Source organism: Musca domestica, unplaced genomic scaffold (assembly GCF_030504385.1).
Source record: "Musca domestica strain aabys unplaced genomic scaffold, Musca_domestica.polishedcontigs.V.1.1 66, whole genome shotgun sequence".
NCBI lineage: Eukaryota > Metazoa > Arthropoda > Insecta > Diptera > Muscidae > Musca > Musca domestica.
The window spans coordinates 1384905-1409707 of NW_026712376.1; the positions used below are offsets into that span (position 1 = coordinate 1384905).

The 24803-nt window shown below is 35.1% G+C and overlaps 1 long non-coding RNA gene across 1 annotated transcript in view; it reads right to left on the bottom strand.

Annotated features, from left to right (window-relative positions):
• The window catches only part of LOC101897515 (uncharacterized), a 461881-nt gene that overhangs the window by 16463 nt on the left and 420615 nt on the right, over window positions 1-24803 (bottom strand). Inside the window, exons 5-6 of the long non-coding RNA XR_009343878.1 lie at window positions 20641-20768; window positions 4818-4986 (exon numbers count right to left, since the gene is read on the bottom strand). This is a non-coding gene — a long non-coding RNA (uncharacterized LOC101897515). The remainder of the gene's footprint in view (window positions 1-4817; window positions 4987-20640; window positions 20769-24803) is intronic.

Consider the following 24803-nt stretch of genomic DNA (forward strand, 5'->3'; position numbering starts at 1 on the left):
TGTACCTACCGATATTCGGTATTTGATGATTTCAGCGACATTATTCACCGGAATTGTTTCAAATTTGGTATTTGATGTTCGTCACGGATACTACAGCCTATGACAGAAAATTATTTGTGCAGGTGCACGTTTTGGTATGCCCCCCATATAATTGTATCTCCCTATATCCGTTATTTTCATGATTTTATGTACATAATTAACCGATTTTTTTCAAGTTTCGCATTTGAATATTGTAATGGCTTATGTCAAAAATTGCCTATGCAGGTCCACGTCGTCGTATTTTTAACGGTTTTTATTTTTTGAAAATTGACAAATTCGTTCCAAATTGTGGAGGGTATTCAAGGTTCGGCCTGGCCGAACTTACAGTTTTTTGGCTTGTTTTATCTCACTGTATATATCATCTTCACAACAGATCGTTTGTTAGCAAAAATGTTTGTGAAATTTGAAGAGATTTGGATGCTTATTCGCTTTCTATGAGCGTTTCGTTTTTCAAAATCTTGAACTCTATGTTTGTGAGGTACCAGAAGAAATGGTCCGATCCCTCCCATCTTTTTAACAGATCTTCTATGTTGATAGAAATATTGAGATGTGCCAAGTCTGAATGGAATTGGGTATTCAAAAATGTTGATCTTCTGTGGGGGAGGTGTGGGAGAGATATTTACAGCATATCTTGTGATTGTAGAAATAATGAGAGGTGTGAAATGTGAAGGAAACTGGATGGTTATTTTGGATTTTATGATCGTTTTGGTTATTCAAAACTTCGACCGCTTGTGGGAGAGGTGTCAGAAGCAGTGGATCGATGTATTCCATCTTCACACAAGACCTTGGTTAATAAATATATTCTAATGTGTGTAATTTGAAAACAATCGGATTCTTATATCAGATGTTATAAGAGTTAAAATTATTTAAAGTTTTGACCCTTTCTGGCGTAGGTACTTGATGAAGTGAACCGACATTTCCCATTTTCGCACCTGACCTAGTACTGATACAAATATTAGAATTTGCAAAGTTGGAGCAAAATCGAATTATCCTTTCTCTATCTGTGCAGAAAAAATATTTTTTTTTGGGAAATTTCGACCTTTTGTAGGAGGGGACCGATATTACACATCTGCGAACTCAAGGTTGACAATAGTATTGCGATATACCATCGACTCCAAATGTCCTGAAACGTTGTTTTGATGAGGCACGTTTTGGTGTATCAAATTTTGGGTAGAAAAAAAAATTAAAAAAATCGCATGCGATAAAAAAATATAGAAAAAATATATAACAAAATATATTCACTTTTTTATGCCCTCCACCATACATAGTATGGAGGGTATATTAACTTCGTCATTCCGTTTGTAACTCATCGAAATAATCATTTTAGACCGAATAAAGTATATATATTCTTGATCAGCGTAAAATGCTAAGACGATTTATCCTTGTCCGTCCGTCTGTTGTAATCACGCTACAGTCTAAACGAATTAAGATATGAAGCTAAAATTTTGTACCCTAGTGGGTACCCTCTTTCGTCTGCAGGCAGGTCAAGTTCGGTTCACGATATTGTATAGCCCCCCATATAACGGTATCCCCCGATATTCGGTATTTTGATGATGTTAGCCACATTTTTCAATGGAATTTTCTGAAATCCCACACAAGGAATTATCTATATAGGTCCACGATATCGTATAGCTCCCATATAACGGTACCCTCCGATATTCGGTATTTTGATGATCTTAGCCACATTTTTCAACGGAATTATCTGATAATCCACGCAAGGAGTTCCTTGTGGGTACTTTATCCCTTGGAAGATAATTTTCTATATAGGTCCACGATATCGTATAGCCCCCATATAACGATACCCCCTGATATTCGGTATTTTGATTATTTTAGCCTCATTTTTCAACGGAATTGTTTGATAATCCACACGAGAAGTTCCTTGTGGGTACTTTATCCCTTGAAAGAGAATTCTCTATGTATGTTAACGATATCGTATATCCCCCATTTAACGGTGCCCCCCAATATTCGGTATTTTGATGATTTTACCCACATATTTCAACGGAATTGTCTGAAATTCTACACAAGAGAATTATCCTGAAAGAGAATTATCTATATAGGTCCACGATATCGTATAGCTCCCATATAACGGTACCCTCGATATTCGGTATTTTGATGATTTTAGCCACATTTTTCAACGGAACTGTCTGATAATCCACACAAGGAGTTCCTTGTGGATACTTTAACCCCTGAAAGGTAATTGTCGATATAGGTCCACAATATCGTATATCCCCCCATATATCGGCACCTTCCGATATTAGATATATTAAAGATTTTAAAGTAATTTTTAATGGATTTTATTTATTTTTTTTAAATTTTCTAATTCGTTCCAAATGGTGGAGGGTATTCAAAGTTCGACCCGGACGAACTTACTGCTTTTTAATTGTTATTGGTAAAATTTTTATGCTATTTTCTTTTTATGCTTTTATCTTTTTCTTGGCAAGAGACCATTCCGAATTGATGAGAATTGTCAAAATCAGTCTATTGGTTCTTGACTTATAAGCGGAATAACTAAAATCTCTTCTTTTACTACAGATTGTACCTATTTTACATATATCCGATATATTGGCTATCAGCATCACCCTTACGGTGAGAAGTTACCTTTTAATGTATTTGGATTTTGCTGGGATTAAAACTATTAGCGGTTTAGTATTTATACCCTACAACACTATGTGTTGGGGGTATTATAAGTTTGATTGGGCCAAAAATTATGTAACACCTCGAAATAGAACCCTATTTCTTTTGGAGAGTATCGCATAATATTTAGGGGTTGAAATCGACCAAAAACTGAAAAATTTCCTGATTTTGCTGGGCAGAAGCCTTCCAATTTCGATGGTCATCGGGTAATAATTCGTGGGTGAAATAGGGCACAACATTTGTGTTAAATAAAAGTCAAATTTTCCATTAAACCGCGAATATTTTTAATCCCTGTGAAATCACAAATATACGAACAGGTCAATTCTGTCCGTTACGTAAATGTCGATAGTAAATATATCGGTTATATATAGCGAAATATATGCAATGTGTATATACAAAGGAAGGGGATGTTAGTTAAAATGCTTATATCTCAAGATTGGCTAGACCGATTTTGACAAATTTTGTCAATTAAGAATGCCCTCTTGACACAAGTATAAAATATAAAAAAATCGTAAGAAAATATGCCAATTATGATGTTAATTTAGATTTTGTAGTATTTTGTGAAATTTTTTTATATTTTCATATATTTTATCGCATGCGATTTTTTCAATTTGACTTATAATATTGAAGTTATATTTTGTAATATTTATGCACTTTACAACACAGGTTGGGGTTATTATTTATATACAGATTGCAATTATCATTCGATCCTCACGAAATTTTTCAAAAGAGTAGGGCTAAGAAGAGCTAGGCGTATTCTTTTCAAAGATGTCCGTAATATATTAAGAGGTTTGAAATGGACCAACAACTAAAAATTTTCCAGATTTTGCAGCCGTTATAAAGGTCACAAATAGAAACCAAAGGACACGAAATCTCGCATAGAGTTAGAGTTTAGCACAGAGGGAACAATGGATCACGAAAAAATACCTGCATTACTTACAGGCGATATCCGAAATACACCAAAGGCGAACTTCTGGCTTTTTTATGCTAATTTCGTTGACGAATATAACCAAATATCGTAGACAAGCAATTCATATAGATGAATCTAAATTTGGAGATACAGAGGGGCCTCTTGCTTTAGGAGATGATCGCAAACAACAGAAACAATTTCCTGATCACACAATTGAAGCTAATCGACACGCCTGAGGAAAGAGTGAAAAGGGAAGAATTCCAGCATTTTGGATGACTATTGGATTATATATCGACTACAACAACTAACAGCACGCCGGAGTGCATAAATATTGGGCAAATGACTAGGGACATTCAAATCCTAATTTCAAAAATGTCCTAATTTCAAAAGCAATATCTTCCAATTTGGATTTGTACATAAGGGGCTTCTTACATATTATAGTGTTGTAGGGTATAACATAGTCGGCATCGCACGACTATAGACTTTGCTTACTTGTTTTAATATAAAAGTAATTTAGGCCATAACTTTACTCACCAAATATTGTTCGATGATGGTAGGCCTCTGGCCAGCTATAAACTTTAGTCTCATGACAAATTCCGCGTAAATTGGTACATTTTTTGCGATCTTTAGAGAAACGGAAAATCGGGACATTTTTCTGCTTTTGGTCTATTGCAAACCTTAAATATTTGGGGATCATCTCCAAAAACAATAGGCAATAATCTGACCTTAACCCCACTTTGATGCTTAATTTCTTGATGATGGGGCCATCATTGTGACATTTGATTACAAATTAAAATGGACAGACGGACGTATATAGCTAAATCGTCTCAGCTTCCAAAACGCCGATACACGTGTCTTCTATTTTTATCTCTACTTTTATTATCTACTACCTCTTCCTGTAATTTTGGAAATATTAGTTTTGTTGTACGGTGTAATCATAACTCTAATAAATTGTGCTGGAACTACTAAAGTGACTATAATTCAATATTTCCCACCCCATCTCCCTGCTCTGTTTCTTATTTGAGAATATATTTTAAAAAATACTATATTTATAGTGCAAGCATATAATATTTTATTGCGACGACATAATTTATTACATCCTATCATTTTTGCGTCTTCCCCATCAGTGGTGGTGGTTTTGGTTTTGTCTTCATTTATTTTCCTTCACTTACACATTATTTTTCTATCGCGAAGGCGAATGCAGGAAATCGCTGCCTTCGCACTTGCCACTTACCTTGGAGGACATGGACGCGTATACTGGCAATTTCTGTGTTTGATGGATAACATGAATATTTTCCAGAGTCAGAGAGATTGGCATCATCAATAAGTAGAATTGATTTGGTTTCTTCGGATTTGACGGTCTTAAACTTGAGGCGTCCACCTGAGGTCTCTTCGCTCAGTACCTGCAAACGACAAAATGTGGAGGAGGCTATGAATGTGAAACTGAAATTGAATTTAAATTTTACAAGTTTATTTGCTGTAAATTTAGGTGGAAAAATTCCTAAGATATTTGTGAACACTAAACGGTTGCATGACGTGTTATCGTTTTTTTTTTGGTGCTTCTTCTTTCTTATTCGGCTAACTATGAAATTGGGCACTTCCTTTTAAACTATTGTGCTTGAATGTTTATGTTTAAAGAATTTGAGTTTGCATGTTCGGGACTAATTTAACATTGGCAAGTATTCACTGGATAGCACATTTACTTAAGGTGCGGTATATCAATTTTCACAGTCACTAACTAAATGCTGTTTAAATTTACAACTGTTCTCCTCACTTCACGCCCCAAAAACGAAAAACACCCAGTAAAGGATGAATAAAAATTGCTTGCTTCCTCCTGGGCATGATTGCATGTCAAGAAAAAATAACTGTTTCTTTCAAAACAAAAAAATCTAAATTATATCTATAATATAAAATATGTACATATTTATGGATGTTTGTATGTATGTAAGAGTTGTATTAAGCAAAGTGCGTTCCGAATGCACAGTAGTTGCAACGTCTTCTTGAATTTTATTAAATAATCAATATTTTATCACTTATTTTTATATATTTACTCAAAGAGTGGCATAACTCAAAAACAAGTAAAAAAGTATCGGTCGGTTTTGCCGACAGATGTATACCTGTACAAAATACTTTGTACATACTTTTGAGTGCGGTTGAGGCGCTGGGAAAAACTAGCAATAAGCAATAAATATTCAAAAATTACATATTTCCCAGCCGCCATAAAATACCACATGTGAACAATTCGGTGATCTTGTGCGCTGACGCATACGATAATGTGTCAGATAATAAAGGTTATGACCCACACGCACAGATATCGATGCGCTCAGTAGATGCACAAGATCACTTGAATGAAATGTAAAGCAGCCCTGCAATGTTCTCCATTCAATATTAGAATAGATAAGAACAATTGTGTGGCTGCGACTAGGTTAAGTTAGATTAGTTTCAGTAGTACGTAAGGAATAAATATTTTAAATAAAAACAGAATTGAATCTACAACCAAGCGAAGCGGTTGTATTCTTTTCTCGCTATTACATTGATCCTCCGATCAGGATCCGAATAAAGAATAGAGTTGACAATCGAAGAGGGAGATTGGACTCTATTCTAATTTTCATTGGTCCTTCGAGCCGGATACAGAATTGAAACAACAACCTAACCGTTCGGTAGGTTTTCTCTTCTCATTCATTGGTCAATAGAGCCTTCACTTTTGTCAAAGTGAAACGAATTAGCGACCACAAAAAGAAAATAGTAGGAGTTTTCCCCCACCAGTGGTAAGAGACTCACTACAAGCAGAAGTAGCTGTTCTTCAAAAAAGAGGAGAATAGCTACCAATAAAAATCCGTTGAGGGATAAATAAAAAAAAAAACCATAAAGGCAAAAATAAAAAAAGACCCAACGGGCAAAAATTACAAAATACGCCATAGGAGCAAGAAAACAAAAAACAAAAAAAGACCCACGGGGCAAATTAAAAAAAAAATAACTAAAGGAGGACAATAAAGTCCCAAAAAGAAAAAAAAAAACATGCAATTTTGAAAAGAGGACATCAAAAGTCCCAATTAAAAAAGAAGTAAATTAAAAAAAATAATAATAAATAAATGAAAGAAAAGCAAAAACGAAGAAGCAAAATATACAAAAAAAAAAAAAAAAATATATATATATATAAAAGCAAAAATGGAAAAGGAGTTCCAAAATCAAAAGTTCCAAGAAGAGGAGCGAGAAAATACAACAGCGTCAGGAGACGCATTGAATATATCCGAGTTCGATATGGAAAAAATGGTACGAGAGTTTCGGGCGTTCCAGAATGCGATTATCCAGCAGCACCAGGAGCAAATAAAGTCGTTTATGGAAGAAATTGAGCAGATGTTCCTATCGCAGCAATACAGCAACAATCAAAAAGGGGACAAGGAACAAAAGGAAAGCCTAGTCGTCGAAGCTGGGAAAGATGACCTGTCCACACAACTAGCAAGTGCAAGCGAGGGACATAATTCTGTTCAACGAAAACAGATTCCAGTCTTGGAAAGTAATTCTGGGAATTTTTTCCCGCCGGCAAGTCCTCATTTTGAGGAACGGAAAAAAGAAGAAGAAAATTCTGCCCTGACCAATGAAGAAACCGAAAAACAAAATGATATTGGAGAAAAGGAAAAAGGAATAAAGGCGCTAAGCACAGAATGTCGCATCATTTCCAACGAATATGGGAAGGAATTAATCGATGAAACGGGAAAAGACATACAAAATTATCTGGTTCCGGTTCCTGAAGAGTATTCCAACGAATATGAAAAAGAATATAACGAAGAAATGGGTAATGCCGAGCAAAGTTCTCTGGTTCCGGTTCTTGAACGGTATTGCCTTAGAGAAACCAATAGCAAATCATCGATGGCCGTAAAAACAGAACACGACAAAGCAGAGCGTACCATGGAGCCAATGGTAATCCTTTCCGACGTGAATGATGGCGGTCTGCATCGATGGACTATGAATGCGGTATGGAAAATGAAGCCGACAGATAAAGGTGGTGGTATCGGCAAGAGAGGCTGGATTAAACGTTGGAGTCGTTTCCTGGAAGCGGTTACCTGATATTATTTCAACATATATAGATAGTTACGCATAAATTTTCTTTTCAAATCTTTCATATCTTTATATTTAAATATTCCATATTATTCATTTGTTAACTTTATAAAAAATACAGTCCACTATAAACATGCACATTTAAGCCGCCCGGGAGAATGTACAAAATACTTTGTACATACTTTTGAGTGCGGTTGAGGCACTGGGAAAAACTAGCAATAAGCAATAAATATTCAAAAATTACATATTTCCCAGCCGCCATAAAATACCACATGTGAACAATTCGGTGATCTTGTGCGCTGACGCATACGATAATGTGTCAGATAATAAAGGTTATGACCCACACGCACAGATATCGATGCGCTCAGTAGATGCACAAGATCACTTGAATGAAATGTAAAGCAGCCCTGCAATGTTCTCCATTCAATATTAGAATAGATAAGAACAATTGTGTGGCTGCGACTAGGTTAAGTTAGATTAGTTTCAGTAGTACGTAAGGAATAAATATTTTAAATAAAAACAGAATTGAATCAACAGCCAAACCGTTCGGTTGGTTTTCTCTTCTCATTCAATACCCTTAGTCAAAGTTCGATTATTTAAAAATACTTTGACTTCTGTTATGATTATTCAAATGTTTAACCCCTTATGCAGTAGGTTCCGAAGGAATGGGGTCCGAATGGGGAATTAGGTCCGATACGAAATGTCCAATATTGACATTTCGTATCGGACCTAAATATATATGATATAAATTTTGCGACGTGTTCGGTTTGGACTGTGTTGTGTTAATGGAAATTTTGGGATGTACCAAGTCTTGAATAGAATCGGATGTCAATTTCGCTTTTTATGGAAATTAAAAATTTTGAGCCTTTGTGGGGGAGGTACCAGAAGGAGTGGACCGATATATCCCATCTTCACAACGGATCTTTTGTCAGTGGAAATAATGGGATGTGTGAAATATATAGAGAAATCCTGATGCTTATTCCAGATTTTATAAACGTTTTGGATATTCAAACTTTGACTCTCTGTGGGGGAGGTACCAGAAGGAATGGTTCGATCTCTGCCGTTTTTTAACAAATCCTGTGTTGATAGAAATATTCAGATGTGCCAAATCTAAATGGAATCCGATGTTTATTTTTGGTTTTATGAGCTTAATGGATATTCAAAATTTCGACCTTTTGTGGCGGAGGTACCAGAAGCAGTGAACCGACATATTCCATCTTAACACCAGATCTTGGGTTTATAACAATATTGAGATGTGTGAAATTTGAAGACAATCGGACTACTACATCACATTTAACGAGAGTTGTAATTATTTAAAATTTTGACCCTTTGTGAGGGAGGTACCAGAAGGAGTGGACCGATATTGTCCATTTTCGCACCAGACTTCGCACTGACGCAAATATTAGGATTCGTAAAGTTTAAGCAAAATCGGATTATCGATTATCTTTCTGTGCAAAAAATTTATATTTTTGAAAATTTCGACCTTGTGTGGGTGAGGAACCAGAAGTAGTGAACCGATATATTCCATCTTAATACCAGACCTTGGGTTAATATAAATATTGGGATGCGCTAAATTTGAAGACAATCGGACTCTTACAGCACATTTCATAAGAGTTGTAATTATTCAAAATTTTAATCCTTTGTGGGGGAGGAACCAGATGTAGTGGACCGATATTGCCCATCTCCGAACTCGATCTAAGTTTGACAATAATATTACTATTTACCAACTTTGGATTAAATCGCATACTCCCTTCGAGAGTTATCGTGCGCACCAGCCAGACAGAGAGACAGACGGACGGACGGACATTGCTAGATCGACTTCAAATGTCCTGAAACGGATTTGGTCCAAAGAGACCTGAGGCACGTTTGGGCCGAATCAAATGATATATACCCTCTGTAGGCATATGGATGAGGGTATAAACAGCATATATGCTAAATTGTAGTCCTTGTTGTTCTTCATATACGAGTAAGAATTCAGGAGCCATATTTCGCGAATACACCATTACAAGGAAATGTGAATAAACTATATTTGGTATTACCAGTAGTTTGGTAGTAATGCCTTAAAAAAGTATTCGAAAACAAGAGATATTATCTTCTTTACACATAAATGTGTAACTGCCTCACAGCAAATGCGAAACGTGAATATAAAAATTCGTCGAATAATGTAGCTAAAATCATCAAAATACCGAATATCCTCCCTATATTACCGTTATATTGCGGTTACGAAGACGTAGACCTGCACAGACAATTTTCTGTAGTATCCAATACGAACTTCAAATACCAAATTTTAAACAATTCCGGTAACAAATGTCGCTAAAATCAATAGTATAGAATATAGAGAGGTACCGTTATATGGGGGCTATACGAATATGTGGACCGGCACAGACTATTTTCTGTCTTAGGCTGTAGTATTCATTACGAACTTCAAATACCAAATTTCAAACATTTTCCGTGAATAATGTCGCTTAAATCACCAAAATTCCGAAAAAATGATGTACCGTTATATGGGGCTATACGAATACGTTGACCCGCACAGACAATTTTCTGTCATAGGCTGTAGTACTCATTTCGAACTTCAAACACCAAATTTGAAAGAATTTCGGTGAATAATGTCGCTGAAATCATCAAAGTACCGAATATCGGAAGGTACCGATATATGGGGGCTATACGAATGCGGTCGCACAGATAATTTTCTGTCATAGGCTGTAGTACCCATTACGAACTTCAAATTTGAAACATTTCCGGTGAATAATGTAGCTCAAATCACCAAAATACCAAAAAAGGGTCGTACCCTTATATGGGAGCTGAAACTACATGACCCATTTTTAATACCAAAAGTCCTGCAAATATAATACACATTTGAGTAAAATATTATCAATCTACTTCATTTCGTTCGGAAGCTAGAGTGATTTCCACAGACGGACAAACGGACAATGCTAAATCGAATTTTATGCTGATCAATAATATGTATACTTTGTGTAGTCTAAAATGTATATTTCGAGGTGTTACAAATGGAATAACAAACTTGATATACTCTCCATACTATGGTGGAGGGTATAATAATAAAACACGACAAGTTGTTGATATAGACATAAGACTTGAAACAGCCCTTCAGGTTCATAACTTTATATACTACCTTTTAGTATCGAAAGGTTGGGAGTTGTTGTTTATATCTTGAAAAATCTCTGATTGGACGATAATTTATTTGAGGTATGAAAATTAGAAGCCTCTAACATATTTTTTGAGCTAAAAGATTGCATTTTTCCATGAAAATATTAGAATGTAGTTTTTGCTACATCAACTTTTTAAGTTATGACACTTTTTCAGTTAATTAGCGATATGTAAATAGGTGGTATGCATAAATGCATGCCCACAATGCAGGACGTGCATATAGTTGTGACATCAGAGTACATAATAACGACCAACTACATTTTTTATTAATCAAAAGGAAAATAGATCATTTCATTTCTTATGAGTAACGGAAGGGGTGTAAATTATACTTTCAACCATATGGCAACAGAGGGTGCATATCATTTGATACGATCAAAACGTGCCTTATCGAAATAACGGTTTTATACCCTAGGTCCCTTTGTGCCAAATCCGTTTCAGAACATTTGGGGTCGATCAAGGGATGTCCATCTGTCTGGCTGGCTGCTGCGCACGATAACTCCCGAAGGCAGTATCTGATTTTGTCCAAAGTTGATAAATCGTATTTTACGGTCAAGCTTAGATCGGGTTCTGAGATAGGCAATCAGAATCAGTACCTCGCCACAAAAGGTCAAAGTGTTGACAGAAAATAATTTACCTCACAGAACAAGAAATGAGTTTGTTTAAATTTTGCAAATCTTAATATTTTTATCTGTGATAGGTTAGGTGCGAAAATGGGCAATATAAGTCGACTCCTTCTAGTACCTCCCTCTCAAAGGGCCAAAATATTGAATAATTTCAACGCTTATAAAATGTGAAATAAAAGTCCAATTGCCTTAAAATTTCGCATATCCGAATATTTTTTTTTCAATTCTTGGTCTGGTATCTAGATGGAATAGGTTGGACCACTCTTTCTGGTGCCTTCCCCCACAACGGGTCATAATTTTGAATACTTATATCAATTATAACTATTATAAAATATTAAATATGAGGCCAATGGTCTTTTAAATTCGCACATCTTAATATTTCCACAAACACAATATCTGGTATAAAGAACCGATATAACGAACCACTACTTCTGGTACCTCCCGCACAACGGGTAAAAATTTTTGAATAGCCACGAAGCTCATAAAACGCGAAATAAACATCCGATTTCTTTTAAACTTCGCAATATTTCTGTTAACGTAAGACCTAACGTGCAGATAGAATATATCGGACTACTAGTTCTGGTACCTTTCCAACAGCGGGTCTAAATTTTGAATAATAATAACTCTCATAGAGTGCGAAATAACCACCTCACTGTCTTTAAATTTCACACATCTCAAAATTTTTACCAACACAAGATCTGGTGTGACGATGACAAATATCGGTACCTATCCCACAAAGGGTGACAATATTCAATACATATATCTCTTATAACTTCAGAAACAAGTTAAAACATTTTAACCATAACCATAAAAGTTAAACATTTTGACGATTTTGCAACAACAAAATACTATGGTATCCCAAACAAGCAAGCCAAACTCTGTTCTATTAATAGACACAGGCACGGTCGACGAAGGGGTTTTTGTTGTAACAGACAAAACAAACTTACATGGTTATGTTACTTCGTTCAGGTTGAACGAAAGCATAACAAAGTGGAGAAAGATGTAAATGTTTATAAGTGTGGTTGTAAGATTTAGAAGATTTTCCAAAAGAATTTTAGTTTTATGTGATTCTTTTGTTCCTCTTCTATTGAGCTTACGATCTCGTCACTTGGGTAAAAAATGTTTTTTGTCATAGAAGTTGTTTTTTTAAATAACTTCTGGGGAGAATATCCCAGACAAGAAACAAGGGAACTGATGAGGATTGGTGGCTCTTTCCGAAACCTAGGTATTCCCTGCCTTACCCCCTGGTAAACATTACCATCGTTCTCCACTCATAAATAAACGTTGTTTTTATAAAAACAACAATAATGGGATTTCGCCTGACGATTTTGCAACAACAAAATACTATGGTATCCCAAACAAGCAAGCCAAACTCTGTTCATTTTGATTAACAATTACTATGAATAATCATAACGAAAGTCACAATATATTAAATTAAGCGGATAATGTCTGAGGGTATACATCTGTCGGCAAAACTGATTTATACTTTTTTAACTTGCCATACCCTACAACACTATGTGTTAGGGGTATTTTAAGTTTGATTAGGCCAAAAATTATGTAACACCTCGAAATATTGGTTTTCCACATAGGAAAGTATATATGGACCTTCCTATCTCCCTGAGATGAGTCGACCTAGCTATGTATAATTTGTAATCACTCTACAGGTCGCAATTATGGCCCGATCTTAACGAAATTTAGAATGAAGTTGAGGTTACGGTCAGAATATAACCCTTTTGCTTTTGGAGATGATCCCATAATATTTAGGGGTTGAAATGGACCAAAAACTGAAAAATTTCCTGATTTTACAGTTGCTTTACAGGTCGCAACTATAGACCAATAGAAGCGGAAGTTATACAGATTGCAATTATCGTCCGATCCTCACGAAAAGTTTTATAAGGACTAGGCCTATTGTTTTCAAAGATGTTCGTAATATATTTAGGGGTTACAATGGACCAACAACTAAAAATGTTCCTGATTTTACAGCCGTTACAAATAGAAATCAAAGGACATGAAATCTCTCAAGAAGCTAAAGTTTAAGACAGCAGTAGAATGTGTGAAAAAATACCAGCATTACTTACAGGCGAAATACGAAATACACAAAAGTCGAACTTCTGGCTTTTTTGTGTAGATTTCGTTGACGAATATAGTCAAATCATATAGATGAGTCTAAATTTGGAGATACAGAGGGACCTCTTGTTTTTGGAGATGATCGCAAAATATTTAGCGGTTCCGCTGAACCAAAAAGAGAAAAAAGTGCACATTGCATTATATTTAGCTGTAAAATGGACCACATCAACTAACAGCAGGACGGAGAGCGTAAATACTGGGCGGTGCTCCGAGACATAATTTCAAAAACGAAATCTTCCAAAATTAATATGGACATACAGGGGCTTCTAACATATTGTAGTGTTGTAGGGTATCACATGGTCGGGCCCGCACGGCTATAGCCTTTGATTACTTGTTTTTTATTTAAGTTTTTCCTTTTTCAGCAAAAATATTCAGAACATATTTACCTTTTACAAAATATTGCTTTCAAAATTTCTCATTTTGATCCAATGTTTCTGTCTAAAAATATTCTAACGTCTCAATGTACAGCTCTGTGTACTTTTCGAGCAACTATGGTATATATTTAAAAAACCACCACCATCTTATTTCCAGAAACCAACAGAGAAATTTATATCAAATATCAGGATTTCAGCTCTATGCCTTAACCCAATACCAAATTTAATACCATTTAGTACTTTTCGCACTAATATAGGACTCATTTCCTAAAGAAACTCCATATGACCAGACTAGAACAGCAACTCCAATACCCAATTTCAGATTTGAAGCACTATCTGTTCACCCAATACAAAATTGTACCAAATATAGTACTATTTAGTACTTTTGGTGCACTTGTAGAACTTACTTCCAAACCCACCTCTTTAAAACATACCAGCTATAGGTAAAATTCGGTTAAATATAAAGAAATCTATTTAATTTGGACTGATATTACATATATAATAAGCAATAACCATAAAATCGGAATCGGAGCTATATAAAAATGTGAAGCGATCTCGATAAAATTTGGGGTATCCGAGGTATTTTTCGAGCAGTATCTGATGCCCGGTATCAAATATCATTGTAGTGGAGTGCATATTACGCATGTGATGGACTTTAACACTAAATCGGATGAAACATATATATGGGAGTTATAGCTATATATGAACCGATTTTTACTAAAGTATGAAGCCCCTGCAATTAGGATGAATTCCGTCGGAAGTGCCAAAATTCAGTCAATTTGGGCTGATATTAGCCATTTGGTGCACAAGATATTTTAAATCGGATAAAGATACATATGGGAGCTCTATCCAAATCCGAACCGATCCTGAAAAAATTTGGCACAGGTATTTCTGGGATGTATCTGACATTTGGTACCAAATATCAATCTTGTGGGGTGGATATTACGAATGTGAGGGGCTTAATCACCAAATCGGATGAAACATATATATGGGAGCCATAGCTATATCTGAATTGATTTTCTCCAAATTTTATGTACTTCCTTCCAGACTAAATTCGCTCAGATGTTCCAAAATCCAGGTCATTTGGACTGATTGATAATATATATGGGAGCTATATTTAAATTTGAGACGATTCTCATCAATTTCTATATGGTTCGTCCTTGGCCAAACAAATATTGTTTGGAAAATTTCATCTCAATCGGATAATAAATGCGACCTGCATTTTGTTCACAAGAATACACGGACGGACAGACAGACTGACATGCATAAATCGACTCAGATTATATGATTATATGAATAGCCTTAGAAGTAGCTGTGTCTATCTCGCATCCTTCTCCCTGTTACAAACAAATGCACAATAATATGATATCCTTGCCACTATGGAGTGTGGCAAGGGTATCAAGATCAGTTCACCGTTTTTATATAATCCTCATCAAACGATATATGCTTTCTTAGAAAAATGGTTCTATATTTGTATTACTATTAGTTCTGCCAGCTATAACATAAATATAAGCATTGTTCAGAAATGTATTGAGGACTGGTTAAGGTGTTTAAAAAACCCCAACCGGAACCTTACGCTTGAAGAAAAACTTTATACAAATATATGCAGAATTGTGTACTTTCTTATTTGGGAGTAACGTTCTCATCTGCCAGAACGGCAGGAGAGGATTACAATTCTTCTCCTAAAATATTATCAACAGCAATATGTAATGGATAGTTAGAAAGAACATACGAGAAACCGAGGCAAATACTTTAAATAAATATCTCGATCTCCTTACGAAAAAGCTTCTGTTTTAACTTCTGACAAATGCGAAAATGTCATAGTATTGATGCAGAAAAATTCTTCGAAACATAAAAAGGTGTGAAAACGCTACACCTTAAGTTTGTTGTGAAGATACAAATACTTTTAACAAGATACCCGCTCGCAAATTAAAAATAGCAACGAATTCTCAAAACTTTCCTTCAGTACCCTTATACAGTTGACCTTTTTTCCTGGAATTTTTCACAAATATTAAAAAAATATATGTATAACCTTCTGTCTATATCTATCTAGCTATCTATATTTAAGTAAAACAACAACAAAATTATCTGTATTAAGGGTTACAGCTCCCCGGGGTTTAATTTATCCAAAAATATTTTCTATTGTTGTTTTAACTTTTTATTTTAAAAATCATTTTTGTTCCATGGGTGGCACGGCAAGTAAATTGAAAGGGGATGGTGTGTGACAATCAAAACACAAATTGCAAATTGTCTTCAAAGGTTAAGGGTGGTTACCACCACTCAAATATCCAACACCTTCTCTACATCAACGCGGCGAATGGAACGACAAAGAATGAAAGAGAGTAAAGGTAGTGAAGACATTTCCTTACACATTGTTTACGATAAATATACATTTGTGTAGCATTATGGACAAGAAATGTATTCTTCGACCCAGTAAATTGCCATGAAATAGTGCCAAAGTTGAAAAGGCTTTCGGTTACTAGCAGGGTTAGTTATGAGTTATGCCTTGTTAAAGCGAACATCATATATTTACGATTTTATTGGTTTTTTTTTTTTCATTATTTCGGGACGAGTGTAATGATTTAAAATTTTAAGTAAAAAGGAAAACCATAGGGACACTTTTACAAGACTTTGATGTGGGTGTCTTACAGTAGCCGAGCTTTGGAAAGCAGCATTTCAGCTCATCGCATAGTGGTTAGTACGAGATTGTGTCCCTCTGGCTTTCCTCTTCACAGCAAATTTCAGATCATTAAGCTCGTCTCGTCTCGGTAGAAAAATAAACAACAAATACTTTCATTGAAAATGAATTATTTGGTTTCATTGTAAGTGAATTATTTGGTACCCGGACATAATCCCCATTACAATTATGGCGATTATGTCCGGTTGTTTTGGTTATAACTCCCATAATTTTTAGCTAGATTACGACAAAACTGATACGTACAAATACCTAGCCAACAAGTGGTCATATCATGGTGTTGTTTGAACCGGTACCGGAGTAATACATACTTCTCTACCGGAACTTTTTGAAAAACACAACAACAAAACACAACGAAAAAGATCTACTGGTGCTATATGTGATGATATCTCCTGCAGTTCCGAAGATATTGATTTTAAAATCGAAAGCCGGATACTTACAAAAGTTATAAAGTTTAGAAAAACTATGGATGACACAGCCGGTGTCGGACAAACCCCAGAGACAAAATCTTAAGCCCCGGTCGAAGGCAGGCTACTTATAAAAGTTATTAAGTTTGGAAAAAAAAACTATGAATTGCTTAGCCGGTGTTGGACATTTCCCAGAAAAACATGAGAAAATGTCATGCCCCGGCTGAAGCCCGGGTACTTAAAGGAGCTATAAAGGTTAGGTACAAAACTTTAGTAGATATCAGTTTTGTGGAACCGGATAAAATCCCGATTATGTATTTGAACTTTCGGGACGAATAACTTAGTAACTGGGTATTTCTCATTCGAAAAAAATTACTTTTCCGTAATCAGGTTAAAAATACCTACACCATAATGGGGGTTATGTCCGCTATGTGTTGGAGGTATTATAAGTTTGATTGGGCCAGAATTTATGTAACACCTCGAAATATTGGTTTCCCACATAGGAAAGTATATACGAATCTTCCTAGCTCGCCGAGCTGAGTCTATCTAGCTATGTATGTCCGTCCGTCCGTCTGTCCGTCTGTCCATGTTAATTTGTAATCACTCTACTGGTCGCAATTATGACCCGATCTTCACGAAATTTAGAATGTAGGTGGGGCTTGGACCAGAATAGAACCTTATTTCTTTTGGAGATGATCGCCAAATGTTTAGGGGTTGAAATGGACCAAATACTGAAAAAATGTCGGATTTTGCAGTAGCTATACAGGTCGCAATTATAGACCAATCGACGAATTTAGCATGCAGCTAGAGTTTAGGGCGGGGAAGAAGCCTACCAATTTAAGTGGTCATCGGATAATATTTAGCGGGTAAAATATACCATAACTTTTGTGTTGAAAAAATTCAAAATTTTTCATTAAACCGTGAATATTTTAAATCCCGGCGAAATCACAAAGCCATTACAAGGTTACTTCTGACCTTTACATTGATGTTAACATCCAACAAATCGAATATATAGCAAAATATGTGCGATATATATGTCTATCAAAGAAGATATGCTTGAAAGATCTCTTATATGTCGAGAACGGCTGAACTGATTTCGACAGTTCTCATTAATTCAGAATGGCCTATTGGCAGGAAAGAGAAAAGGTCTAAAAAAATCGCATAAAAATATCTCTCTAAAGATGAAAGTATTGATTTTGTAACATTTTCTCATATTTTTTTTTTCATTTTTTTTCAAATTTTTACATATTTTCATTTTGAATTAAACATTTGGTAATATTTCTACAGCTAACAAAACTAAGTAGTTAGGATATCAGGATATCATATACACATCGCATTTATGGCCCGATCCTTACGAAATTTTGCATGGGGATAAGATGAGGGTCAGAATAGAAGCCTACTCATTTTGGAGATGATCGCCATATATTTAGGGGTTGAAATGGACCAAAAAACTGCAAAATTGCCGGCAGGTCGTAATTATCGCCCGATCCTCACGCACATTTGAATGGGGGTTACCGGACATTGCAAAAGCCAAACAGTTTTGGATGGCCATCCAAAAATATTCAATGTGTGAAATAGTTTGCCAACTTTTGTAGACAAAATACGAAAATGCCCATTCCAGTGACTTTTTGGAGAATTCACAAATACAGGAAAGACGCACTTCTGACTATTTCGGTAACGCTGATTTCGTTGAAGAATATAGTCAAATGTCTGTATCTCATATAGATGTCTGTATCTCATATAGATGACTACTGAGAGATTTTAGGTCTTTGGGAAATATTGGTTCCAGATCTAGGAAGACCATTTACGTGCAACATCTACCAATAAATTGGAAATGAGCAAATTAGTTTAAGTTGCTATTATTCGAAAATTAGGGAACGAAACCTGATGGTTTTCTTTTATTATTTGTCACAATATCTTGTGGAATTCTTTCGAGTACATATCTCGCCTATATAAAATGTATCGTTTATTATAGTGTTGTAGGGTATTCAACGGTCGGCCCCGCTCGACTGTAGCCTTTGCTTACTTGTTATTTAACAGGTATGCTTTGGACACACCTCTTAAACCTATAGTATGGAGGGTACATTAAGTTGCTCACTACGTTTGTAATTAATCATTGAACAGCGTAGAATTCCCTGACAATCTGATCAGATTTAGGTATAGCTCCCATATATCTTCAACCGATTTCGGGTTAATTGTGCACCAAATGGCCAAAATCTGTCCAAAAGTCTTGAATGTTGGCATATCCAACTGAATTCTGTCTAGAAGGAATTACATCGAATTTGGTGAAAGCTCCCAAAAATATGTTTCATCCGATTTGGTGTTTAAGTCCCTCACATTCGTAATACATTTTATGTAGAATACATTTTACGCGAATACATTTTATCGAGATCGGTTTAGATCGATTCAGACTGGATATGCCTCCCATATATTCCTTCCCTCTGGAACCAAACTGTAACTGCTCTAAGACCAAAGGTTGATAGGAGGTATGATCTACTTTAAATAATTTTTTTTGTTATGGGAGCTCTACTAAGTATGCATAGTGGTGTAGGGTATCATATAGTAAGTCCCTCCCGACTATTGACTTTTCCTTACTGGATTTACACTTGTGTTGGGGAAGGCCCAAAGTTGAAAGATAAGTTAGATGAGGCGAAATACTAAGACCGTTCTATAATGATCGTTTGGAGAAAAAGGACATAGCTTCGGTTTTTAAAATATAGACAGACAGAAGACCTGTAATGTCATAATAAAACCTTGAAACAAACACCTCCATAAAAAAATCCATGAAAATTCCGTAAAAGGTATTGGTGAACTTAGACCCATGATATTGAATTGATGAAATTTTGTATCATGTTAGTGAGAACATAATTGTAGATTCGTCAACCAATATCAACTGGCAAATCAATAAACTTACGATTCAACTTATGATTTCTCCGTAAATATTTTCCTGCGCAATTGTCTGTTGATTTAATACTGATTGGATATTTAATATTTCCAGTAGGATGGACTTAAACTGCTTTTATGTATTTAAAATGGTTTATGCCTTTCGAATGTTGGCCGATAGGCAAACGTCCACTGTGAAAAGGAGCTTCCGTCGAACGCTGAGAAGATTGTGTCCAATGGATGGAAGATAATCCCAATTTAATTTACAGCGGTATGCAATTAAAAAAGTTTAATGGCAGAAAAGCTTTAGGAAACCTAATTTTGGGAAATTTTTACAAATTGATAAACCAATATGGGCAGATAAACCTCTTACAAAAATAAAATATCTAATGACCGTTGTTCTAACCCAACATCGATTGAGATTTTTGCTAAATTATGTATTTCTTTTTTTTTTAAATATCAGCTTTTTTAGAAAATTCTCAATAACATTTGTGCATTCAATATTTTATTTTCTTGTTTCCTTTTTTTGGGAGAGGGACCTTCTTGTTTACATTTTATTTGCACTAATGATGGTATTCATGTACCCATATAGGTATGTATACTCGTAATATATATGTTTGTTACAAATTCTGTTCTCTGTATTAATTTTTTTTTTTGTTTTGCCCAATACCGACACATGAGAATTATTGTGTATTTTCTTTTCTTACAATGGACTTACCTTATCTTGATGGTACCAGAAAATGTGAGTTGGTGGCTCAGTACTAAATTTTATTACGCATGTTAGATTAATTGTGCTTCCTTTATCAACATACAGATCGGGTCCGCCCAATATGGTCGCTGTTGGCACTAGAAAAGAAATAATAAAATACAATAGAATACATACATACATTTATATTTACAACGGTGTCAGCCCTATAAAATACATAAATAAGTGCTGTACATAAATTAGTACTTTCAGTAGGATGGTGGTACAGTAAATACACAAGTAGCAGCAGTCTTTAATATCGTGTTATTTTTATTTTTGCTAAAGAACACTTTTGAAGAAATTAAATTCATTTTTGGTTGTCAATGAGGTAATTATCATGTTATTTTGAAAAATTTGTAAAGGTTTAATGAAAATCATTCTTTCTTAGGAAATTGTCCTTTACACCCTCCCCCATTCTATTAATTTTGTCAATCCGTTTGTAACTCTGCGTAATAGACATGCTAGACCTTACAAACTATATATATTCTAGATAATCGTAAAATTCTAAAGTGATATTCGTCTGTCTGTCATGTGTCTGTTGTAATCGGAAGATAGAAGGCTGAAATTTTGTACACATGAGTATTTTGCCAGTAGGCGGGAAAGGTTCGTAAATGGGCCATGTCGGTTCACGTTTCGAATAGGCCCCATAAAACGGTGCCTCTCAATATTCGGAATTTTGATGTTTTTGGCGACATTATAGACCTGAATTGTTTCAAATCTCATATTGGCAGATCTTAATGGGTGCTACAACCTATGACAAAAAAAATGTGCATGCATATCTCACGATATTTGGTATTTTAGTGCCATTATATATAGCGGAATTTATTTTTAAATTGCAATTTAAAATTCCTTATGGGTACTACATTCTGTGACAGAAAATTGCTCAAGCAGTTCCACATTTTCGAATAGCCCTTATATAACGATACCTTCAAATATTCAGTATTGTGTTGATTTTAGCGATATTATCCACAGGAATTGGTTCAAATGTTGTATTTTAAGTTGGGAATCGGTACTACAGCATGTGATAAGAAATTCGTATGCAGGTTTACGCCTTCGTATATCCCCCATATAACGATGTCTCCCAGTATTCGGCATTTTAGCGACATTATAGATTGGAATTATTTCAAATTTCGTATTTAAGCCTATGACAGAAAATTGTCTATGCTGGTCCATGTCTTCGTATAGCTTCCATATAAGGGTTTTCATTTAAGCTGAATTTATCTCCGAAATATACATTTTAGACCCTACAAAGTATATATATTCTTGACCAGTACAAAATTCTATGACGATGGAGATCCTCTAGCTTCCGAACGAATTGAAGTAGGTTGAAAAAATTTTTCTCAGATGTATTTTTGGTGTTGCATATAAGCTATCTTCTTTTTTTATACCCTACACCACATAGTGGTAAGGGTAATATGTATTTGTGCATTTGTTGGGAACATAGAGAAGGATGCGAGATAAACCCATATTTAATTTTGAGGATTTTCATAGAATCACAGTCCGTCTGTCCACGTATTCTTGTGCAAGAAATGCAGGTCGCATTTATTATCCGATTGAGATGAAATTTTTCAAACAATATTTGTTTGGCCCAAGGACGAATCAAATTGAAATTTGTGATAATCGGATCAGATTTAGATATAGCTCCCATATATCTTCAACCTATTTCGTGTTAATCGTGCACCAAATGGCCAATATCAGTCCAAATGACCTGTTTTTTGCTACATCGCACCGAATTCAGTCTAGAAACAAGTACATCCAATTTGGAGAAAATCGTTTCTGATATAGCTATAGCTCCCGTACAATGTTTTATCCGATTTGTTGTTTTAAGTCCCTCACATGCGTAATACGCACTCCAGAAGAATGATATTTGGTACTGGACATCAGATACTGCTCGAAAATACCTCTGTCAAATTATATCGAGATCGGTTCAGATTGGGAAATAGCTCCAATATATATATTTATCCGATATCTGGATTATTGTGCACCAAATGGCTAATATCAGCCCAAATTTTTATACCCTACACCACAAGGTGGTCAGGGTATTATGCCTTTTTGCATTTGTTTGTAACAGGCAAAAGGAAACGAGATAGACCCATAGTTCCTTTTGATGATCTGCATAGAATCACAATATTTGGGGAAATATATCAAATACAGCTCAGAAATATATTTGCAAAATTTTATCGAGATCGGTTCAGATTTGGACATAGCTCCCATATGTAACTTTGTTCGATTTACCTTTGATTGTGCACCAAACGTCTAATATTTGCCCAAATTCGATGAATTTGGCACTTACGACCGAATTGAGTCTTGAAGCTAGTATGCCAAATTTGGTTAAGATCGGTTCAGATATAGCAATAGCTCCCATATATACTGTTCATCCGATTTGTCATATTTGTTACCCACAGCCGTAATATGCACTCCGTAACAACGATATTCAATTTTATCGAGATCGGTTCCGATTTGGATATAGCTCACATATATATCTTTATCCGATTTCATATTAATTTTGCACCAAATGGGCAATACAAGACCAAATTTAAAAGATGCAAATGCTTCGGCATATTTAGTCCATTGAAAATATATAAATATATTCATAGCGTGTATGATTGAATTCTCCCATAAAAACTTTTAATTGTTATGCGCAGCTCTACTAAATTAGCAAAGTTGTGTAGAGTATCATAAAGTCGGCTCCGCCCGACTTTAAGACTTTCTTTACTGGTTGCAATTAAACCAGTGCACCGATTTCGAGTTAATTGTGCGCCATATAACCAATATCTGTCCAAATGATTTGAATTTTGTCATATCTGAGCGAATTCAGTCCAGAAGAAATCGGTTCAGATATAGCTATAGCTTCCATAAATATGTTTGATCCGATTCGTTGTTTAATTCCCTCAAATTCGTAATATGCATTCGACAACAATGAAATTTAGTACCATATAAAGCTCAGAAGTACCACTGCCAAATTTTGTCAAGATCGGTTCAGATTTGGATATAGCTCCTATATATATCCTTAATCCGATTTGAGGTTTATTGTAAAAATAATGGCTAATATCAGCCCAAATATAGTGTTGTTTTGAGAGCTCCACTAAATATGCGTAGTGGTGTAGGGTATCACCCGTCCGACTTTTGACATTTCCTTACTGTTTTTTTTTTTTTTTTTTGAAAATTTTCAAATTTTCTCTGTGGAGGGTAATAAGAGTTCGGCCCAGCCGTATGTAGCTGCTTTTCGTTTTATTATTAATTATTTACCATTTTTTCCTTCAAGGGTCTTCATGTGGCACTAATGAAAATGCCCCATAAAAATTTAGTTTTTAAATTCGTAATCTAAGATCCCATGCTCCTCCATTGTTCCATTTCCCCAATCTATGTTAATTATTCTTTTCCACAGACGAGAATAGTTTATCGCCTGAAATATTTACTGCAGCAACAACATTATAAGCGAATTATCACATGCTAATCTGGAAACGAACGTATTTCCTGAACAACAAATAATACAACTTGGTTGGTAATTAGCTTAGCACAGTTAAGTTTTATTGTTATTATTATTATTGTTGTTGTTGTTATTAATTTTCTTCTATAATACAGCTGTACTGTTTACAAGTGGTACAACATTACACATTTACATTCACCAATAGAAAAGGCTAATTGTTGGCTGGCGGTTAGTGCCAGTCATAGGTCAATACAGGGCCATACAGGATGTATTACTAAATAGGACATGGCCCAACATATTTTAAATAGAATAATTTGTGTTTGACCTTCTAGTATTTTTGTCAAATCATCTGTTAAATAAAGGCTAATAACTGTTTTTAGACAACATAAAAGATAAGTTCATAACATTTAAATGTGATTATTTGTCCATTTTTAAAATTAATCAATGCCAACCAAAAAATGGTAACCAAATGAACCACATAAACAATTAAGACCCAAATACGTAAGAGGATTTTTCGGGCATATGTCATATCTTGGCTATTTAGATACAGGAGCAAAGGCATTTAGGGTGAACTCGTGTAAATTCGTCCAATAATTTGAACTTATGCCCGAAACAACATATTTTAGACTTTTACGAAATATTTCAAATTAATTACTCTTAACACTTGTAAAAAGAAATAAAAGGTCGTTCCTTAACTCATGCGGAA